Genomic DNA, 13,241 nt, shown 5'->3' with positions numbered 1-13,241 from the left:
ACACTGAGTGATCAAAGTCATATTCCACCAGACCTTCATTAGAATAAACCCTCCTCTCATTATAATATTCATTCTCTCATTACTTATTAAGCAATCAGAGTTGATTGCCACTTCAGGAAAACCTACTTTTCCAAGAGCATATAAGTGTTGGGTGGGTTTCATGAGGGGTCTTTGGAATTTGAGAGTGCCACTGACCCCTTTTATTAATTATCCTCTACCATGATTAATAAAATGATTAGTTGCTCAGAAACCATGTCTCTCAAACTTTTTATATCTCCCAATGTACTGAGATGCACAGAAGATAGAAGCAAGGACAGGTAACAGATAAATACGGAAAAGTAGGATCATCTCATTAGACTAGCATCTGGGGCATGAACACTTGGACCAGGATAAGATTGATGACGATAATAAAAAAATTATTTTTAGCTATGTTGGAAGCAAAAGGAAGTTCAAAGAAAGAATAGATAGGACTGCTTTGGGGAGTGGATGGGATGGTGAAAATTAATAATGGAAAGCAGAATTGTTTAACTTTTATTTAGCTTTTGTCTTCTCTGCCAAAAAGAATGACCTAGAAAGGGTAGAACAAAAATGACCAATTAGAAATTGATACCCAAGGCAAGTACAGAGACATGAAGAGGGCACCTCACTGTCCTTGATAAATTCAATACATCAGGTCTAGGTCAATCACTACTCAGGACACTGAAAGTGCTGGTGGTGGATATGATCATTGAGTTGATGTTGGTGATCTTTAAAAAACCATGCAGAATGCTAGAGTTGAGAGAAAATGAACTCAGCAAAGGTTGTCCTAAATTTCAAAAAGGGAAAGAAGGAAACTCTGTAAGCTATATACAGGTGAATTTGAATTAGATTTCTGTCAAAAAACGTGAATAACATTCAATTCATCAGTCATTTAACATTTAACTTAGCAAAGACCGAAGTTTGGCAGAAATCTGAAATGTGTGTAATATGGAATAAGCCTGGAAAAATAGTTTGGAGGCCAGATCATGAAAGTCTTTAAATGCCAAGCAGAGAACTGGTAATTTATCCTAGAGTTAAGAGGGAACTACTGGTAACTTCAAGGTTGAAGAGAGGAGAGTCTGGAAGCCAAGAAACCAATTAGGAAGTTATCATACTAGTCAATGAAAGGGATGATGAGGACCTGGACTAGGGTGGTGGTCATGTGAGTAGAGAGAAGGGGAGAGATGTGAAATGTAATGGAGGTAGAATTGATGAGATGTGAGAGCTAATTGACTATGGTGGAGCAAGGGAGGGAGAAGAGTTAAAGGTTTTTGAGAGGGTACAAGCCTTAGTGACTGGAAGGATGGTGGGATCCTCTAAAGAAATAGGTTAGTTAGGAAGGGGTTTGGGTTCAAGGAATAGGTGAGTTCTGTTTGGACTTGTTGAGTTTGAGATGTCTATGGAATATTCAGGTGGAGTTATCTGGTAGGCAGCTGGTGATCTAGGATAGCAACTCAGGAATTAGAGTGGTCTATGTAGATTTAGGAGTCATTTGCATAGGTGGTTGTTGTCCTTCCTCTTTGAAGAGGAACAAATTGACATCACCATTGTAAAGTGAAATTTCAGTGTGTCTGACCATGGCTGATCAGACCAATACGAGCACAGAATGCTCTACCACAGGTTGGGCACAGATAGTCTGTGTGAATATTTGGGGTGGATATCCCAAATTTGCACATCCTGCGTTTACTTTGTGCTGTCTCAATTCTGCTTTGCTCAAAGAGCACAGCACCCTTTCTGATGTGGGCACGCTCTGCTGAGCAGTCCTGTGTCAGTGTCTCCCATGCTGAACAGTCAAATCCAAAGTTCTTGAGAGAGACCTTGAGAGTGTCCTTGTATCATTTCTTCTGGTCACCATGTGATCACCTGCCCCATGTGAGTTCTCCATAAAATAGTCTTTTTCATTAGAACAACGTGGCCAGCCCATTGGAGTTGGGTTCTCTGAAGCATAGTTTGAATACTTGGCAGTTCAGTGGAGCAAGGACTTCAGTATCTGGTACTTTATCCTTCCAGGTGATCCTTATAATCTTCCTAAGACAGTTCAAATGGAAGCAATTCAGTTTCCTGGCATGGCGCTGGTAGACTGTCCATGTTTCACAAGCATGTAACAATGAGGTCAGCACAACAGTTCTATAGATCTTTAGTTTGGTAGTCAGTCTAATACCTCTTCTCTCCCAAACTTTCCTTCAGAGCCTCCCAAACACTGAGCTAGCTCTGGCAATGCATGCATCAACCTCCTTGTCAATGTGTACATCCTTGGAAAGTATACTACCAAGGTAAATGAACTTATCCACAGCATTCAAAACTTCTCCATTTGTTGTAACTGATAGTTCCACATATGGATGGTCTGGTGGTGGCTGATGGAGCACTTGTGTCTTCTTGGTGTTAATTATTAGGCCAAAATTAGCACAGACAGCAGAGAATTGATCCATACTGTTGCATCTCAACTTGAGAGACTGCGCTGAGTGCACAATCATCTGCAAACAGTAAATCATGCACCAACACTCCCTCCACTTTGGTTTGGACTTGTAGCCTTTTCAAATTGAAGAACTTGCCATCAGTACAGTAGTTGACCTTGATGTTGTGTTCATCCTCATTGAAAGCATTTGTCAACATGACTGAAAACATCATGTTAAAAAGCATGGGAGCAAGCATAAGCCCTATTTCACTCCATTGGTGACTGGGAAGGCATGAGAGCATTGTCCATTATGGGCCATCATGAAATTGATGTACAATATTGAAAAACTTCTCCAGGCAAGCAAATTTTGACATAATTTTCCATAAGCCCTCATGACTAACAGTGTCAAAGGCCTTGGTCGATCTACAAACATTGTGTACAGACTTCTGTTCTGTTCCTGGCATTTCTCCTGGAGTTGTGGGGCAGCAAACACCATATCAACTGTTCTCTGGCTCTTTCTGAAGCCCTACTGGCTCTCAGGTATATGAACATCTTACAAGTGAAGGATCAGTATATTAAGGAGAACTCTAGCAAAGAATTCTGCCAGCAATGACTGAGAGAGAGATCCCCTTTTGATTGTCACAGCACAATTTATTCCCTTTACCCTTATAGAGATGGACGATGGAGGCATCCTTGAACTCCTTCTCTTGCTATATAACCTGGAAATTTCAGTCAGCTTTTGTATGAGCAATGGTTCCCCTTACCTTGTAAATCTTAGCTGGAATAGAATCAGCACCAGGTGCTTTGCCACATGAAAGAAGCCTAATGGCCCTCAAAACCTCTTCTTCAATTGGAAGCTCAGCTAAGGAGAGATTGACTTCAACCTGAGGTAAATAGTCAATGGCCTCAGCATTGATTGATGATGGTCTGTTGAGAACATTATGGAAGTGTTCAGCCCATCTCTCTAGGATCATGTCCTTATCACTAATCAATGTGGCTCCATCAGCACTGAGTAATTGTGATACACCATAGATTTTTGGTCCATAAATAGCTTTTGGGGAATCATAGAAGCGCTTTGGATTGTTGCTGTCAGCATAAAACTGAATTTCATTTGCATTCTTACTAAGCTAGGAATCCTGCATCTCTCTAAGCTTTGCTTGTACTTTGCTTTTGATGGAATTAAATGCTGCCTTCTTAGAGGTGGATGAACTAACCTACTGGTAAATCCTGTGGAGGTCTTGTTTTTCATTTAGCAGCTTCTGAATTTCCCAATCATTTTCATCAAACCAGTCTTGGTGTTTGTGAATGGTGTGACCCAGATGAGCAAATGCAGTGCTGTACACCAGATCTCTGAAAGCTGCCCACTTCTTTTCTGCTCCACTGTTGCCAACTGTGTGTTGGCTCAACTTTCCCTCCAAGTCAGCAGCAAACTGTTCATGTTCAGAGAAGAGCTCTAATTTATTGGCATTTATTCTTCTGGTAGTCATTTTGCCTTGGGGGTGGCACTTTTGATGAATGCAAATATTTAGCTTGGAAAGGATAAGTCTATGATCAGTCCAGCACTCTGCACCACACATTGCCTTTGTCACTCTCACATCTTGCCTGTCTCTTCTCCTTATAATCACATATTGTATTAGATACCAATGTTTGCTGCATCCATGAAGTTTTATTATGTTTAGGCAAATGGAAGACAGTGTTGGTGATGAGAAGGTCATGCAATGCACAAGTCTTCAGCAATAAATGACCATTGCTGTTGCTGTTTCCAACTCCATTCCTCCCTAGGACTCCCTGCCAAATCTGGTAGTCTGAGCCTACTCTAGCATTAAAGTTGCCCAGAATTATAAGCTTGTCCTTTTTTGGCACATTGATGATAAGGGTCTCTAGGTCTTCATAAAATTTTTCTTTGACTTCGTCAAGGTTTGTCATGGTGAGAGCATAAGCATTGTTGATGGTGGCACAGTGTTTTTCTGTAAGTGGCATTGTCATGAGGCTGCCATTCACTCCTTTTGGCAGGTATACCAGCTTGCTGATTAGATTAGTTTTGATTGTAAAACCCATGCCAACTTCACGGTGCTCCCTTTCACTGCACTCACTCCAGAAAAAGGTGTATCCAGCTCCAACTTCAGTAAACTAGATTATGTAGCTATGTAGATTTAGGAGTCATTTGCATAGAGATGATAATTGAACCCATGAGAACGATCACCAAGCAAGAGAGAGTAAAAAGAGAAAATAAAAAATGGGTAAAGGTAGAGCTTAAATTCTAGAATGTGTTATTAAATCGATGAGCAAAGAGAAGTGATGACCATTAAAGAGACAGTATGGTTTTAGTAGACTAAACTCATTTATTTTTTTAACAGGGTAAGTAGATTGGAAGGTCAAGTGAGGGTCACATATTGTGTACCTGAATTTTGGTAGAGCATCTGACAATATCTCTCAAGCTGTCCTTATAGACAAGAAGGAAGGATATGGTATAAATGATTCACATTTTAGTGGATTTGGAATTGATTGAATGACCTGAATCAATGAGTAGTCATTAATGGATCAATGCCAATATTAGTGCTACTTGGAAGGAGTCCTCAAGTAACCAAAGGATCTGACTTTGTCTTTATGCTAATCAACAATTTTATGGTTGACTTAGATAAAAACACAAAGGCCATGCTCATAGAATTTGCAGATGACAGGAAACTGGGAAAGACAGCTAGTTCATTATATGACAGACATCAGTTTTGTAGGAAATGCTCAACCAAGCATGGTGGCATGTACCTGTAATCTTAGCTATCTGGGAAGCTGAGGCTAGCAGACCCCTAGAGCTAAGGAGTTTTGAGCTGCAGTAAGTTAGGCCACTGAGTTATCCACACTAAATTTGGCATTAATATGGTAAACCCTTGGGAGTAGCAGGATAGAGGATGGGAGATCGTCACCCAAGAAAGGGAAAGCTAGTGCAGGTTGGAAATGCAGTAGGACAAAGTTCTCCTGCTAATCAGCAGTCAGATTGATCATGTGAGTAGCTCCTACACTTCCAGCCTATAGTAGAGGGGAAAATGAAAGAGAGTGAGAGAGAAGGGGGGGGGGGGGGGGAGAAGGGAAGAAAGGAGAGAGAGAAAGGAAGTGAGGGAGAGAGGAAGATAGAATATAATCACTTCCTGATTATATGGACTAACAGAGGTAGTAGCATACATAATGTATTCTAGATATGGTCTTCTTGGAATGTTTTGGGCTTGTTTGTTGGGGTGTGAGGTTAAATCAGTGATTTCTCAGTATGAAATCTATAATCTTAGAGACCTCCTTAGGACACAGAAGAGTATATAATCCAAAAATGATTTGACTTTGGAATATAACATTTTTGGCAAGTAAATTTAAAAAGGAAGGAAGAAAAAGAAAGAGAAAGGAAGGAAGGAAGGAAGAAAAAAAAAAGAAAGAAAATAAAGCTCGTGAAACAAAAGCAAGAGAACTAAGATGAATAGACCTACTGTTCATTTGTAGTTGAGTCCAAAAAAAAATATGACTTACGAAAAATGTGACTTTCTTATAAACACATCCAAGATAAAAATAATAAAATAATGCATGTTTCTAGAGAATAATTCTACACAGGTAGGTCACATATTAGACAATGAACGATGCTTTCTTTTATTTTATGCTTTGTTGAAATGATCAAAAATAGTCTAATTCCTAGAGAAGTCTTCAAACGGAGGAATTGGTGATCACTTGTTCAGCATCTTGTATAGAAGCTTCCTTTTCAGAAGGAAAGCAAATACAGAGAATGTAAAAATTGCCCAGCCCCCTCAGGGGTTTACAGTTGAGGGGGTGCTTGACACATCATCCCTACTTGCTCTTGTCCTATATATCTCTCCTCCCTTCCATGGTTAAATTCCTTAGGAAGGTCATCTACAATTAGTGCCTTCACTTCCTTTTCTCTCACCCTCTTTTGAACTCTGCATTCTTGCTTCTGACCTCATCATTCCTCTGAAACTACTTTCTCCAAAGTTATCAATGATCTCTTACTTTCCAAATCTAATGACCTTTTCTCAGTCCTCATGCTTATTTTTTTAAATCTCTGCAGCCTTTGACACTGTAAAGTCTCAAAAAGTATAAAAGTAAATATTTTATCAAAGTTAAATTTTATTATATATTTGTTACATATGTTTGCATATTATATATATATACATATATATATAATATTTAACAAGTTTTATTAAAAACCTAACATTGACATCCTTACTACCAATTATTTAAATAATATAGTGCAGGAGCTCTTAACGGAGCTCTTAACTTTTTGTACCTTTTATAGGCCCTTTTATCATTCTAGTGGTTTAAATGTTTGCAATAAAATACCTAGGATTATCAAGGACACAAATTATATAGAAATATAGTTATCAAAATATTTTTAGAAATAAAATTTTAAAATGAAAAATAAAAAGTTCATGAATCCCATATTAAGACCTCTGATATGGTAGATAGGAAGGTTGGCTTCAGAATCAGGAAGGTTTCATCTCAAGTCTTGACTGACTCATACTGGTTTTGAGACCCTGAGCAAACTTTTCAGGGCCCAAGAAACTCTCTGAATCTAGGAATTACAGAATACTTACTAATTTCAATGGTAGATGGAATGTTCTCACTGGGAGCTCCCTATGTCAATGAGATCACAGGTCCAGCTCCCCACCCCCTTTATTAACTACTTACATTTAAATTAATGGATTTCAACATAGAGAATATAACCATTTCTTTCAGGTACCCCCTCTAAGACCTTATCAGAATTCTTTGTCCATTTGTTCTCATTCATTTTTCTTCTTACATGGTTGTAGTTAGGGTGTACTATATTTTTCTGGTTCTATTTTTCTTGTTCTATGTTATTTCAAAAAAGATCTTTCCAAGTTTTTTTGTATTCTTTATAATTGACAGCCTGAATTGGTTTCTAAAATTCCATTACACTAATGTGGACAATTTACTTAACCATCCCCCTATTGTTGGACATGTAGGTTGTTTTTAGATTTTTGGTTTTGTTTTGTTTTCAGTTACATTTAGTGCTGCTATAAAAACCTTCAAACACATAGCTCATTTGTTTTTGTTATTGTTGTTATTGTTGCTTCAGGGTATATTCCCAGAAGAGGTAGTTTGGAGTAGTGAATAGAGAGCTAACTTTCCCAACCCTGGTACATACCGGCTGTATGACTCCTGACAAATCGCCTAACTTCTCTGTGCCCTAGACCAGAGGTCAAACATGCAGCCCACAACACTCCTGTGGGCAGCAGAACCCAACCAAAATGTAATTGTGAAATATTTACCAAAACAAATAAAAATGTAGTACAGTATAGATTATATTATATTTGGAAACTGAGTCATCATTATCCACACGGGGAACCTTATATGTGAATTAGTGGCCCCCATGTCTATCTGAATTTGACACTCTTGCTTTAGAAAGCTAAGACTCTATGTTGAAGAGAAGGTGTCCACTTGCCCCAGCACAGGGAGTTTCCTCTATTAAGTATTAACTACTTGGACTTCCTCTTTTGAAAACCATCTGTCTACCTGCATAATAATAATGACCAAGTTTGGACCAAAAACAGTATAAGAAAATGCATCTCCTCTGTTTCGCCAAAGGTGTCAGACTTGGAAGATTTGTTGGTTCCCTTTACCTGAATTGCTTTCTTCCTTTTCGTTTGTTTTCTTTTTATGGCAAAGGATGGCTCTTGGAGCAGAAGAGAAGGAAAGGATATATTTGGAAATTAAGGTGATATAAAAACAAAAGATATTGCTAAGCATTTTTAAAAAGAAAGTTATCCATTCATATGTCTCACTGATCTTGACAACAGAGGACCACCTCTGAGTGACTGCTGAGCTTGACGTAATTTATCTCCCATAACTTGGTTGCACAAATATATTCTCCTGGAGAGAAAAGAGAAGGACATATTCCAAAAATGAAACAAGGGCAAAAACTGTATCTGACCTCCAAGAGTTGAGAGGATAAGAAATGAAGTGGAAAGGAAACCTTTGAAAATATGGGCACATGAATAGACTTGCTGTGTTCTGTGTATCTGCTCACATAAGATGCAAGTGCAAGAATGAGAGAATAAGCATTCACATAGCACCTACCAGGTGGCAGGTCTGGTGCTATTTTTAAAATATAAATATGATCTCATTTGATCCCCACAACAACTCAATGAGGTAGCTACTATTATTATCTCCATTTTACAGTTAAGGAAACTAAGGCAGAGTTTAAGTGACTTGCCCAAGGTCACACAGCTAGTAAGTGTCTGAGGCCCAATTTAAACTCAGGTCTTTCTTATTCCAGGCCCAGGGTTATAACCACTGTACCACTAGCTGACCTCACAGCCCCAAAAGGATAGTAGTTGCCTAGAATCCTATTCTTAGTAAGGGAATACATCACGATAATGATGATGATGATGATGATGGGATCACTGATTTTGTGTTAGAAAGATACCTTTGAGGTCTCCTCATTATATTCATGAAAAAAAATAAGATTCAGAGAGAAATTAGGTGACTTGTATAAAGTTATACAGGAAATAACTAACAGAGCTCAGACTTGAACCCATGTCCACTGATTCTACATTCAAGGCTCTTTCCACTGCACCATGGCTGGAGTAAGCAGAGAGAAAGAAAGAAAGAAAGAAAGAAAGAAAGAAAGAAAGAAAGAAAGAAAGAAAGAAAGAAAGAAAGAAGGAAGGAAGGAAGGAAGGAAGGAAGGAAGGAAGGAAGGAAGGAAGGAAGGAAGGAAGGAAGGAAAGAAAGAAAGAAAGAAAGAAAGAAAGAAAGAAAGAAAGAAAGAAAGAAAGAAAGAAAGAAGGAAAGAAAGAAGGAAGGAAAGAAAGAAGGAAGGAAAGAAAGAAGGAAGGAAAGAAAGAAGGAAGGAAAGAAAGAAGGAAAGAAAGAAGGAAGGAAAGAAAGAAGGAAGGAAAGAAAGAAGAAAGGAGAAAGAAAGAAAGAAGGAAAGAAGGAAAGGAAGGAAGGAAGGAAGGAAGGAAGGAAGGAAGGAAGGAAGGAAGGAAGGAAGGAAAAGCAAGCATCTTTCACAGAATCATTGACCTAGAGGTAGAAGAAATATCAGCGGTCATTCAGTCTAATCCTCTCATTTTACAAATGAGGGAACAAGAGGAGAGCAGTTAAGTGATTTGCTCAGTCACACAGCTAAATAAGTATGTCAGAATTGGAACTCCTTCATCTGAATGGAAAATCATTTTAAAAATAAACCTAAAGTCTTTCATACTAAGTATAATTTTGTGTGGCAATGTTTTATATAATACTGTTCATTCCTATGCACTGTATACCCATATTTTAATTTGGATCAATATGGCAATATTGTCCATTACTATAGATCCTACAAAGTGTATCCAATCAAATTGACCTTCTTGCCACTTCTTACCTGATACTCCATCTCCTAACCCGTCTGGCTTTGTGCTGACTTTCTCCCAGCGTGGGCAGCAGAACCCAACTAAAATGTAATTGTGAAATATTTACTAAAATAAATAAAAATACAGTACAGTATAGATTATATCTTGAAACTGAGTCATCATTATACACAGGGAACCTTCTATGTAAATTAGTGGCAACCATTTCTATCTGAGTTTGACATCCTTGCTTTAGACAGCTAAGACTCTAGGTTGCAGAGAAAGTGTCCTCCTGCCCAGGTAGAGTTTCTTCACCTTGAGGCTTTCCATCCTACTGTTAACATGCATCTAGTCCCTATCTCTGCATTCCTAATAATTTTTTTAGGTTCACAGGATAGGATTATTTTTTATAACTTTTACTGGGTACTGCTAGATTGCTGTCCAAAAAGATGTTATTTATTGCTGCTCATTGACACCTGACTCTTCATGACCCCATTTAGGGTTTTTTTGGCAGAGATGCTGGAGTAGTTTGCCATTTCCTTATCCAACCCATTTTACAGATAAGGAAACTGAGTCAAACAGGGTTAAGTGACTTGGAAAGTACTTCATTCTAACTTCTTAGAATTCCTGTTTTTCTTCAAGATTCAGCTTAAGTGCCCCACTCATTTATTAGGCCTTTCTATTCCCTACCTCCTTGTACCTCTAATACCCTGACTGCTGGTGCTTTTTCCACAAAGATTAACTTGTGCTTGTTTCGTATGCATTTAGTCTATACCTATATACTGTATACTGCTTCCTGTTAGAATTTCAGCTTCTTAAAGCAGGAACTGGTTAGCTTCTCTCTTTGTATCTTTGGTGCTTAGCACAGTGCTTGGTACCTAGTAGGTGCTTAATAAATGCTTGTTGATTAATTATTATCTCATTGGATCGTCACAATAATTCCCTGAAGTAGGTAATATGAATATTAGTATTTTTGTTTGACAGATGAAGAAACAGAAACACAGTGGTTAAGAAATAAAAGGGAGTAGGACATACTAGCTTCAGTTTGGCTCACTATGTGACCTTGGACAGAACCCTTCCCCTCTCCATGTCAGTTTCCTTTTCTATAAATTGAAGGAGTTAAGATAGATAAATCTGTAAGGCCCCCACCAGTTTCCAGTTCTGTGATTTTCCATAGTCTTAAGGCAAGTTGTTGATGGAGCTCGGGAAGATGCACTCACAGACTCTGTGGGTCAGGGTTGGGAGATACTCCCTGGGTGGGTATCCACCATCATGCCTATCCTTGTGATTAGGGCCTGCCTGTTCTGCTTACTTTGAGCTGAAATGCTGGTTTCTTGGCTGCCCTCCCAGCCAGATGCAGCTGAACACAAGGCGAGCCAAGACAGCTTTCTGCAGTACCAGCTTTCAAAAGGAGAATATGTTTCAACCTGGAGGACTTACTGCGTTTCATTCTCCCCACTTCTACTTTGGGCAGGAGGAAAATATGAGTACATACTTTTTTTTTCTTCTCAAAATACAGACCAACCTTTGAGAGCAATTCAGCTTTGCAAATATTTGCTTGAATTCTGCGCCTCCTTCTGGCCAACTTTGGGAGACAGAAGAGATTTCTTTTGTGTCATCTGAAACATGTTCATCTTCAGCAACCCACTGAAGTGTTAGCACCCAGGGATTGAAAGATAGAAGGAGACTGATGGATCCTCTGGTTCAGCTCCATCCCCCAACACACACACACACACACACACACACACAACACACAACACACACACACACACACACACAACACACACACACACACGTGCTTCTATTTCATCTCATCTCCCCCTTATCCATTCATCTTCCCCTAACCCTCTCTCTGTCTTCCATGAAGACGTACGCAGGTATCTTCCATTTCCTGTAGGCTTGCTGTGCAGTGAAGAAAATCCTTTTAATTGCCCGTGGAGCCGGAACTGAGTGTGAATACAAAGGGATCTGAGCAGATGATGTCCGTCTCATTCTCTTTCCTGGCGGCACTTGAGGCCAGAACGGCTAGGCTCCTGGGTAGAGGAGGGGATCCTTCACGCAGCTGCCATATGTCACACGGGGCCCATGTTTTCTCTGTCTCTATTGTGTTTCTCTTTCCTGTTCTTAGGTGAACGAGTTTTATGAGATGGGAGTGCCTGGCTGATGAGTGACACCGTGGGAGCCATCAAGAGCAACTCTCAGCTGATTGGGGAGAGCAGACAATCCATCAAGGCCATCTGAGGTCCCTCTGACAGCCTGAGTCACAGGGCCAGAAGCAACAGAAGTCAAGTCTGGTGATGAAACCTTGGAGCAGCCCTGATGAGCAACCTGCTTGAGCCGGCCCAGTAGGGAGCCATCTCAGCTGAGCGATGGGGAAAGTGAGCCTGGCACGGACTCCTTGAAATGAGAAAAGGAGCACCAGGGCCAAGAAATCGTGCCCTTCCCCGCTGGCTGCAGGTGGGCTGGCTGTCTTGTACTCATCACTTTAAATCAGAGTCCATCTTTGCCTGAGACCAATTGCTTGGGGGTGAGGTGGGGGGTGGGGGACAGAATGTACTTACAGTTCTGGGGGGGCAATGTACTTCAATCCTGGATGCATTTTCTTGGTAAATATCCCTTTGTAAAAGCTAATTGATGTTAATCGGCTACTGATATTAAGAGGAATATGCTCTTGAGCAATAGTACTAGAAAATTCCCAATTCTTTAGGGTTATGCATAGAACCCTGAACCCATCAGTGCCAGTGAGAATTGAGAGAGTGATTTCAAAGTACGTGCCATAATAACTTCTAGGAGTTTTCCTTTTCCAAAATTATTTTTTCTTTTTTGTAAACATCCAATCCACTTTTATTTGTTCACCGGATCAGATAACGTGTTTAAAGTCCTTTGAGAGGCTTTAAGCACTGTATAAATGAGATACTAATAATTAATATTATAATGGATCAGATATGAATAATTGTTATACTATCCTAATATAATTATCATAATTTTATGATGTAAGATTTATAATAAAATGGACTATTGATTTACCACAAAAAACCTTCTCATGGGACTCTTTGCTTCTAGACTCTCTCCTCTCTGATCCATGTTCCACACAGCTGCCATAGTATTTTGAAATCGTAGCCTGAATCATATCAGTTCCCTCCACAAAAAGCTCCATTGGCTTCCAATTGCCTCTAGAGTAAAATACCAACTCCTTTGTTTGGCATTGGAAGTTCTTGGTGATAATCATTTAATATCATTTTTGGATTTTAATAAGGGCCAGAGCTTGAATTAATCAATCAGAAGAAGAGCCTGGACCTAACGGTCTCTTTGTTCTCTGAAGTAAACTCAGAGAATACCTCTTATTATGTCAACAAGGTCAGACGGGGCTGACTTAGCATACTTTATGAGACCCTTAATCTGAGGCCCTATCTTGAATAATTGGACTTTTTCTGTATCTTAATATTTTGTGGACATGTTATGACATATTAATGGTAAAGAAAACA

At 39.3% G+C, this 13,241-nt stretch overlaps 1 long non-coding RNA gene across 1 annotated transcript; it reads left to right on the top strand.

Annotated features, from left to right (window-relative positions):
- The first annotated feature begins 11,160 nt into the window (after positions 1–11,160).
- LOC140500404 (uncharacterized) lies at positions 11,161–12,792 on the top strand. The gene is made up of 2 exons (XR_011965723.1): positions 11,161–11,243; positions 11,885–12,792. It is a non-coding gene; the product is annotated as an uncharacterized lncRNA (long non-coding RNA).
- Positions 12,793–13,241: the final 449 nt, after the last annotated feature.

This window comes from Notamacropus eugenii, chromosome 4 (assembly GCF_028372415.1).
Source record: "Notamacropus eugenii isolate mMacEug1 chromosome 4, mMacEug1.pri_v2, whole genome shotgun sequence".
Taxonomy (NCBI): domain Eukaryota; kingdom Metazoa; phylum Chordata; class Mammalia; order Diprotodontia; family Macropodidae; genus Notamacropus; species Notamacropus eugenii.
This window is presented reverse-complemented; position numbering and strand designations above follow the sequence as displayed.